This window comes from Pelodiscus sinensis, chromosome 2 (assembly GCF_052426305.1).
Source record: "Pelodiscus sinensis isolate ZL-2025 chromosome 2, ASM5242630v1, whole genome shotgun sequence".
NCBI classification, from domain to species: domain Eukaryota; kingdom Metazoa; phylum Chordata; order Testudines; family Trionychidae; genus Pelodiscus; species Pelodiscus sinensis.
In genome coordinates this window covers 204,036,198-204,046,829 of record NC_143053.1, presented here as the reverse complement: position 1 = coordinate 204,046,829, position 10,632 = coordinate 204,036,198, and positions in this window count along the sequence as shown.

The following is a 10,632-nucleotide window of genomic DNA, read 5'->3' as shown; positions in this document are numbered from 1 at the left end:
ATAATTGTAATAGTCTCTTTTGTAGCTATCACAGAACAAGTGTTTTTTTAAGGAGGGATTACAGTGAGATTTGATAGAAGTACCAGCAAAACACTCAAAGATGGGGGAGGGCAGAGCAGGGTACCCTATGAATCAGAAATGAAATGAATGATAATGCCAGATTAGGGCTCCCAAAAAAGGGGACCCTGCTGAAGCGGGGGGAGGAACTAGGTGTGGAGTGAAGTTGGGGGTGCTGGAGGAGTGTGTGTGTACTATGGGGAGGGGGTATAGAGAGTTGTTCGAGGAGGTATTTGGAGGATGCTGTAGAGGTTCCCCTGGTCTGCGCCAGCTACCGTTCCACCATGACAAGGAGCAACACTGCTCCCCCACCCCCCACCTTGAGAGTTAGGCCAGAAACACACATCCCACCAGGAAGAGATACCTGGGAGGATATTGGAGGGGATCTGTAGCCTCACTCTCAAGGTGGGAGAGCACTGTCATTCCCTGTCATGGTGACAGGGTGGCTGGAGCAGACCCAGGGCACAGCATCAGCCATTTGTCAGTGATTCCCTACCTCTACCCTTCCCCAGGCCTGTGAGCCAGGCCTTGGGTGAGTAGGATTTGGCAGCTGCAGAAGAGGGACAAATAAGGATTGGGAGCCAGCTCTTTCTGAACTGCAATGTCTGCTCCACAGAACCCCAGACACTTCTCTTATTTGAAAAATCTTCCCAGACGGAGGGCAGAAGATCAAAAAAGAGGAAATGTCCAGGAAACACTATGGTAACCTTACAGCAGATTATCAAACTAATCTCACAACATGTTTAGAAAGTATTTCCTGTATATGCATATGGGTGGTTTTACATTTTATGGAGTAGCGTTGAAGGGATGAACTGCTTTATCCTTATATTTTGGATTTTTTATTTTGTGGAAAATACAAATAAATAAAAAATAGGAATGGTTCTTTAGGATTCAGAGATGCTACATGATGCATAGCATAATGAGGAAATATGTGAATAACTTGAACTTCTGTGTATAAAAAGATGTCATATGTTATCTCTGCACAATAAACCCATAGAAGTACTTATTTGAAAATGGTACAGTCAACTTAAAATTCATATTCAATATTTTAATATCATTTTTTTTACTTTCATATTCTGATACAAAGAAACCAATATGCTTTTACACCTATAATATTTTTAAGGTGTCCTGGACTCCACCTTGTTATTAAATAAAACTTAAAACAAAAAAAACAAGATAGAAAAGAGAGTTTAAAATCCTATGGACAAATTTTGTGGTGTCCAATGTAATCTATTCTTAATCTTCAGAAATGATACTAAATAAATAGGAACATTAATAGTTTCCACTTTGAAAACCTGGATTCATATCTGTCATTGACTATAAGTAAAATGAAATTTTCTTTTGAATCAGTCAAGTCAACTATATGCTATTCATCTGAATCCCTAAGCAAAACCACCATCCAGTTTCAGCAAGATTTTAACTGAACTGAAAGCCTTTGGTCACAGAAGGCCTAGTAAAGTCTCCAATTCCAGTAACTCATCTTTTAATTAAAAACAAAGTAATTGAAGCACCTCCACCAAGTCTGAGTTATCTGAAAACTCTTGCTTGGGGGCAAAATGTATGTGAAATTTTAAATCAATAGTTTAAAAGCAAATATCAAGGTTTACCTGGTATTTACTAATTATTTTTCACAATAATATACAGCAAATTATTTCTTTTTTACTTTCTCCTTCCTAATGATTTTTTTTTTTTGCCAACCTAGTAAGCAATCACAATAATTTTTGGTGTCAGTTTTATTTTGTAGGACTCTGAGATACAGATAGAGTAGCATGATTTAAATTATAGATAAATGTATATAATACATCACATTAACATTCTTTACCATTGAAAGGAAAGATATTTTCATTCTCTCTGCACTTCAGTCTCTGTTCTATTGAAAATGGTATTAATGGTTCTATTCAATAACAGTATTGAAAATGGCATAAGAAGTCTATTGTAAAAGCCCTGGTTTTAGGATATGATTTTATTATTAAAATTGTTGTAAACAAAATATGGCATGAAAAATCCTATCTTGGGAGGTCTTGGAAGGTGATTTTCAAACAAAGTTTTGCTTAAATCAGTTTATATCTATCTATATCTATATAGATATAAGTATATAGAATGAGGATGACCAGGGGCTCAGGTCTCACGCATGGAGCTGCCATACTGGCTGGCAAAGATCACTGTTCTGCCCTCAGCAGGGAGCTGCTGCTGTCGCTGAGAAAGAAGTGCCTCTCCCCTCACCAGGCAGCTCCGTGTGCAAGTCCTGAGCCCCTGCCTGGGCTGGGCTCATTAAGAAGTTGCAGGGCTGTGCTGCTGCGCAGCTTAGAGGGAACATCTCCACTTGGAGGCATGCTTGATGATCTATGCAACAGAAAAGATCACTAGATCATGGAATCTTAGTATTTTTAATAGGTATTTCTAAGAGGCTCATAACCCAGGTATCATACTATCTGAAGAATGGAGGAAAAGTACGCTCATGGTGGGAAAAGGGCTCATTACCATGCACACCAATACAATATGGCAAAAAGGCCATGAAAGCCCGTTTCCTCTAATCTGAAGAGCTTCATGGATCCAACAGGAAAAGAGAGCTCATAAATGTCAGTTGACTCCTATAAAAAGTTAATTGCTCAACTAGGGTGTGTCTACACTGCATCCTTAGCTCGAATAAGCTATGCAAATTGTGCAACTTATTTCAATTCTTTTTCTAAATAGGCTATTTTGAAATTTGGCTCTTCTACACAGTGCCAAATTTCAAAACAACACACTATTTCAAGATATCCCTTATCCCTTGTTCAATGAGGTTTAAAGGAATGCTAAAACAGCGTGTCCTCTATATTTCGCAATAGCGGATGCATTCAAACAGGGCCGGCCCACAACATTTTGGCACCTGAGGAGGGGAGCTCAAATGATGCCACCTAGGGTCAAATTTTAAAGGCATTTTAGGTATTTACAGATGCACATGAGCAGGTAGTGGGAATTTGCAAAACTGTCTAGATACCTACCTCCTATGGTAAGTAGAATTGAGATTCACAAATATATTTAGGTGCCTACCTCCCATTAAAGTCAATGTACTCCTATTGAAGTCAATCCTAAATACCTTTGTGAATCTAATGGTGTGTAGGTTCTTTAGAAATCCCAAAAGGGATATATCTTCTCACCAAAATACCTTAAAAAAACTGGCCCCAAGCCAGCAAAGCACTTAGGCACATGCTTAACTTTAACTACATATGAGTGGTCCTGCTGAAAGTGACGTCAGTGAGACTGCTTACATTCTTAAACCAGGCCCTAGGGCCTAAACCCATAATTAGGCCTCTAAATAAGTGGCCTGATTTTCAGAACTTCTGAGCACCTGAGAGCTGTTGGGTGCTGAACATTTCTGAATGTCAGACCATTTGCTGAGAACATAGGCATCTAAATTACAGGGAACACAACTTTGAGCATTTTGACCTCATCGTTTCGATAAACATGCAACATTGTGCATCATTATCACAGAGTGCTTGTCAAAATACAGCAGAAAGACTCATTATTTTCAACAAAGTCTGGATCAAGTTTATATTTGTACCATTGCATATCACCATGCCTCCTCTGGTTACTGACTTAAAGGGGCAATACTGTTGTGTCTATACATTACTCAGTAACGTCTAATCAAAAGAGCAGGGAGGAATATTTCCCCCTTAGGGTAAACCTCAATGTTGTCACTCAGAGTACTCGGAACACACAAGGAAGATTGTCCTAAGATTGTTTGAAGTCTATTGTTAATATTTTTCACTTATCCTAACTCTTGCCTAGAGCATTTTTCTGGCAACAAGCTTGTAAGCATACTGCAGGCCCTTTTGAGTGGCTTCTATCTGAAGATTTTATGTCTGTTACATTGTGTTCTATGTTACCATGTTAAAACAACAGTATGGCTGTAACATTCTTGCAGGTAAAGCTGTAAATCGGGCACACTTTCACAGACTCATGTCATTAACCCCCACATAGTGTTCATCATTCTTCGGGATCCATTTTTAGCTAACAAAGTAAGCACTTTCGTAAAATGACCAAGACAGCTTTCAGCTGCAAGTTTTCAGGTACTGGGAGGACTAAAAGGTTAAAGAATTCACAAAGTAAGATTCTTGGCAATATGTCCATAAAGGCCTGTGATGAGAGACTTTCCATTTATCAACATGTATGAAATCAGCCTCTGTTATGGAAACCGTGGTTCATTTAAAGGAAAAACAAATTGATTTATCAGTCTGGCTACAATTTTTTGAAGTATTGTGATGAAAAGTTTCTTCTGTTTCAAACCATGACAAGATAAACTAGACATGACTAAGACTGAATGCATCACTTCAGTTAGGTGAGATAAGTCTGATGAGCCAGGTATACGTCACATGAGGATTCCAAATACATTTCACAAAAGATGTATGTTTTTCTTTTTGGTTTTCAATATTTCATTATCGCTGAAGCCAAACAAGCAGTGACATAAGATTTCTGGATACTTATTACTGAGCCAAATGGCTGAGACCCTATGAGTATGGAAAACACATCAAGCTGGTTTTTTTCTCTGAAAGTGATGACATTTAGTCAGAAATATTCTATTACTAAGTGCTTGGGGGTTCAACTGAGAGAAAGGTTGCTTTACTAGGTGGAAGAGCTCATAGGTTTTCTTTCTGGGCCAAAATAGGGGTGTTGAGCTTTGCCCAAGGTAGAGTCAAGAGTGGGGTGATAGCTAGAAATAAGTAGATGATGGGTCTACCAGCTGAAACAGCAGTGTATGATAAATATAGGGAAGAGGAGGAGTGGAATGGATGCACCAAGTGAAAGGACTCTTAATCCAATCCCCTGAGCTGACAAAACACTCCCATACCTCTAAGCATTTTCTAACCTCTTCACACTATCAGATTCTCCTCTGCCCTGGTAACAATAACCTCCAACACAGTTCTATTCTGGCTGTGTGCTTGTCACTAAAGTGAATAAAGGTAGGACTATTTATCACTGAGGTTTCTGCTTCTGGGATTCTTCATCCCTTCACTCTCTTTACAGACATCCTCCCTGCTACCATATCCCAAACCCACAGCTTGCAGTATTTCCCCTTACCTTAAAAAATGGACTTTTAGCCCAAGACAGAATCATAATTTGGTGTGCCCCTGACTCCACCAAGCAACTAAGAAGGAGGCTCCAGGCTCCTTTTTAAAGTAGGGAATTGGTGTTCCAAAGGCAAGAGAGGATTGCTGTTGTGTTGGCGGGGGGGAAACAATGCCACGAGTCCTATAAAGTACTTATAATTTGCATATAATCATTGGTAACTGTTTACTATACATTATTTCTGATATTTGCAGCTAATGGCTTGGGAGGTAGATTATAATATATGGAAGCAGAAGACAAGGAGAAGGATTTTGTTCCTCTTTCACCAGTTTAGAACTGTCTAGCAATGCTTGCTTAAGAGGTAGGTAAGAAGTGAGCCACATTTTTATCCAAGATAATTTTTGGATTTCTCTAAACTTTTTTCAAGTATTTAAAGTTTGCTCGTTATTTCTTACCCAATTATGTTTCCAGATCAACAAGCAGATTTTTTCCATTGGACCAATTATTTCCGAAGTCCTCACTTTTACAATGCAGCCCATTTTGTCAGTTCTCTCTCAGCTAATGGCACTTGAAAGCCTACATTAACTGGTATCATCTGTCTGTGAATGCATGAATTAGTTATTTAAAGTTTTGGCACACTGGGGAGAGATACCTCTCATTTTCTAGCCAGCTCAGGAGACAGCAATCAGACTGTATGATTTTAATACAATACCGTGATAGGGCACACTCTTTGCTTATGAGCCCCTCTCTTGTCTGCTAGGTGTGATCATGCATGCTTTTCTTTCTCTGTTCCTGGAGCCCTCTCTTGGCTGTTGCTCTTGCCAGGTGGGTCCGTCAGTGGCTCAAGTCTTCAGTGACTCAGCTGTCCAGCCAAGTCACAGAGTCTAAATGCATGAAGCCAAGTCATGCAGTTCACCAAATGGTTGTTCCTCTCTGGAGTCATCAGTCCCATCTCTGGTCCCATCTCTGATCCTATTTACATTTTAGTTGCTTTCTCCAGCTTTTAGTACTGAGTCTTATTCCCTTCTTAGGACTCAGACCACTTCCCCAGTGGCCAGTGGAGGGATCTAGGCCTACCCATTAGTCCTGTCCCGATAGAAGGACCCTACAAATAGCAGCCACGTGCTGCTTTCTTTATTAGCTGCTGCTGTTGCATTGTCTGGGCTTCTTTCTATTCTGTTCCATCACTTACTGAGCTCTCTGTCTGCTCCTGTTTGAGTAGAGTGTCTCCCAGGCCTCCTTACCTCGAGAGTGTCTCAGTTTCTGTCCTCATTTCTCAATATCTTCTCTCACACTTCTTTGCCTGGAGAGCTTATAACAGACTGGTTCCCTTTAGTCAAGGTTCACTTTCCCAGAATTCTCTGCTGGGAGAGCTTCATAATCCTGTCCCTGCTGGAGCAGGATTTCTCCCCAGTCACTTTATCTGTGGAGTTTCACAGCCTTTGACTCCTCCACCCTTCTGGTCCCAGACATCAGCTGACCTGTTCAGGCCTGGCAGTGCCTTTTAGCTGAGTCTGCTGAGCTCTGATTGGCTGCTTCCCTGCAGTCTGTCTAATTAGGCTTGGAGGATTCAGAGTAACAGCTCCTTTCCTGGAACAGGGTGTAGTAGAATCACCGTGATTTCATCAGGGGACCTCAGAGGGCCTACTACAGCCCATCACAAATACCATAGCAACATATAGGGGACACAGTCTAAAATAGTAGGAAAAACACAAAATAGTCACAAAATCAGTTATTTTTAGTCAGTGAAAGTTCAACAGGCTAAACCATGAAGATTAAAAAAAAAAATCACAGCTTTTTCCTTTACATTCCTTTTCTAGATACAGAGCATTGGCTACCTTACTTCAGCCCTTAACCAAACCTTTTGCTAGTCTCATCCTGGGCCTAGTGTAAATACTACCAATTGTGCTACAATGCTTCAAATAATGTAGTAGTTTTATGTACACACAAAGAAATGAAACCTGAGCTTATCTGATCACTTAAACAATATTTTAGCACTGGTCTCAGGAGAAATATTAGTATGTTAAACCAGTGTGCAACTTAGCTACTTCTTAAACTTGTTTTTGAAGTTTTCTCAGGACTAACTTTTGGCAAAATGGCACAAAAGGAAAAGTGATAAGGGGGTTAGAATAAGGCATATCAAGTCTATATATTAATAAGCATACTTCCAAATGTCCTTTTAAAAAGTGCATTTTCTTATAGCAAAATACTCTGATCTTATTTGTTAAGTGTCAGTAGTGACAGAAGATGTAACAATGTGAGGTAGTTGTGAAGCATCGTTTAAGAAGAAAAAAATGGATTAAAGGCTTTGGGAATTATATCTGTGAGAAATTTGGAATTGCTTTCCTATAGTTTTAATAAGTGCAGCTGAATGAACACAAATACCAAAGATAAACCAATTTTTTTAGACTGAGTCCTATCCCAACTTCATTATTTATTACAATACAGTGTTGATATCTTCCATGAATTAGAAGAATAGTAAAAGTTCACTATTTCCCATTAATTGTCTTTTTCATTGTGTTAATTTTATCAATAAGGCTGCAAATTATAGTTGTTATAGTTCAGAAGCTAAATAATCCCATTTGAACTCCAATTTGCATTTAACTTTGCTGATAGGGTCCAAATCCTGTAGTCTCTAACTTAATGACTCAATGAGGACTTCATCCTGCAGCCCTTATTTAGATAAAGGCCAGGTATTAAACTATAAATACTTGATTTACAAAACACATGTAGAGTATAGGCATCCTTAACCTCTTCAGAGCAGAGATCATTCACATTTGTACAGCATCTAGCACATTGTTGGCCATACCAGAAATAGAGCTCCATGTTCTACCAACCTCATTCACAACGAAGAGAGCTTTACTCTGAGTAGTCACACTAACTTCAATGGACTAGATTTTATTCTCAGTTGAAAGACTTCTTCCCCTTTATGTCCCTGTATGGGTTTCTTGTAAAGTGGGTCAGGTCTAACAGTCAGAGATAGCTGGACAGTATATGCCTGTTACTCTCCTTCTTCCCCAGCAGATAAGAGAGGAGTGGAGAATGGCTGCAGACATGGCTACAGAACGCAGTTGTAATGTAAGGTACACCTCAGTGCAAACAGGAGTGACAGAATCTGGAGCATGATGATAACTCCTATTTCCTAAACTTATTAATTGTAGTTGGCACTTTGGACCATATTCTGTTCTTAGTCTTTGTGTAAAAATTCCTTTTACCCCCTTCCAGATAGGTTCCAATTCTGCAAATTCTTATGCAATGGACTAAACTCGTGGGCTACGTCTACACTGGCCCCTCTTCCGGAAGGGGCATGTAAATTTCAGCAGTCGTCGTAGGGAAATCCGCGGGGGATTTAAATATCCCCCGCGGCATTTAAATAAAAATGTCCGCCGCTTTTTTCCGGCTTTTAAAAAAGCCGGAAAAGAGCGTCTAGACTGGCCCCGATCCTCCGGAAAAAGTGCCCTTTTCCGGAGGCTCTTATTCTTACTTCAAAGTAAGAATAAGAGCCTCCGGAAAAGGGCACTTTTTCCGGAGGATCGGGGCCAGTCTAGACGCTCTTTTCCGGCTTTTTTAAAAGCCGGAAAAAAGCGGCGGACATTTTTATTTAAATGCCGCGGGGGATATTTAAATCCCCCGCGGATTTCCCTACGACGACTGCTGAAATTTACATGCCCCTTCCGGAAGAGGGGCCAGTGTAGACGTAGCCTAAGGGTACGTCTACACTAGCCCCCCAGATCGATCTAGGGAGGCTAATGAGAGCAACTGGAATTGCAAACCAAGCCCGGGATTTAAATATCCCACGCTTGATTTGCATGTTCTCGGCCAGTCGCCATTTTAGAAATTGACTAGCCTGAAGTAACTGCCCGCGTTGACACGCGGCAGTGAAACGGGAATCCGGAATAAAGCCCCTAAATCGAATTAGGTGGTAAACCTCATTCCACAAGGAATACCACCTAATTCAATTTAGGGCTTTATTCTGAAATCCCGTTTCACTGCCGCATGTAGACGTGGGCAGTTACTTTGGGCTAGTCAATTTCTAAAATGGCGACTGGCCGGGAACATGCAAATCAAGCGCAGGATATTTAAATCCTGGGCTTGATTTGCAATTCCGGTCGCCCTCATTAGCCTCCCTAGATCGATCTAGGGGGCTAGTGTAGACGTACCCTTAGCATTTAAGTAGTCTCCATTAAGTCAATTAGAAAAGATGCATAAATGAGGATTATGCTTCTGAGCAAGGGTTCGTAGGATAAGACACTGAGGGTGGGATTTGTTCTATTTCCCTGCTTTTGAAAAATGATGTTCTCTAAAAAGTATTAGTTATCATACATATGAATTTCAGGAGAATGGCTGTAGACTTCTTCAAGCATCTTCATATTTGCATAAATGTCCAGAGAAGACAGTAACCTGCTATCCATCTCAAAACTTGTAAATGTCAGCTGTGGAAGGCAAAAGTATAAAATGAAAATGTATTTAACCAAGGAAATCCTAAGGAACTTTAAAATACAGCAGGGGAATGTGGAAAAGCAAAATAGAAGTAAATCCACTCCACTGAGTAAAGCCTACTGGAAGAGTATGAATTATGTAACAAAAACTTTCCCACTATCTTTAGATTAAAAAGCAAGACCTGGGAAGTTTGAGTGCTTCTGTGGTGCTGATAATCAAAATGAACTGAGTCTAATGAGTGACAAAAAGCACATTTTAAGTGCTTAGAAACATATTGAAATCAACTGAACCTAATGCTTTCTTGCAAAGATGCTGAAAGTTGTATGGACATGTTTATGAAAGTAGAGACCTCAAATATTGTGGTTAAATAAATTTTAAAAAAACCCTTATATCAAGATCAGAAGAAATACCAGAGAATTGCCTGAAAAAGATATATGCCCCCTTCCGGGGAGAAGTCACTGTTCTTCCTCCAGGGTTCTCCCTTCTCCCTAGGACCCCCAGTTCTTCTCCCACTCTGCCTGCCCAGTTGCCGCCTACAACCCTGCCTTACAGACTTATGGCCCTCCTTATTTGCCTCAGATGGGCTTCCCCCTGACTCCAGGTCTCAGCCCCTTAAAGGGCCAGAGCAGGGCAACACCCTGCCACAATATGTATATATATATCATCCTACGTAAAAGATAAGACAGAATGGAAAGCAAAAATGTAAATAGTGATCATATACAGATCGTAAACTTGAATAATATATATTAACTAAAGATTGGTTTTAATATTTTAATAACTGGACAACCAAATTATACTAAAATTATCAGAATAACCTGGCAAGGTATTTAGATTTTGCTCTTTAAGTAAAAAGGAGTCTAAAGTCTGTTTGAATCTTGTGGTACAGAAATCACTTCTATAGTCCTCTTTCAATTGGTTCAATAGTCTTTTCCATTGTTGCAGAGCCTATGAGAGAGGTGCTGGTTTTTAGTTTAGTTCATTATTTATCTAAATGAATAATTTTCCAGTAAAAATGCTAAGCTGCCATAGGCAAGGGGGCTTGTATGTACCAAGAGGTGAGGGGGAAATGTCCAATTATAGGAGACT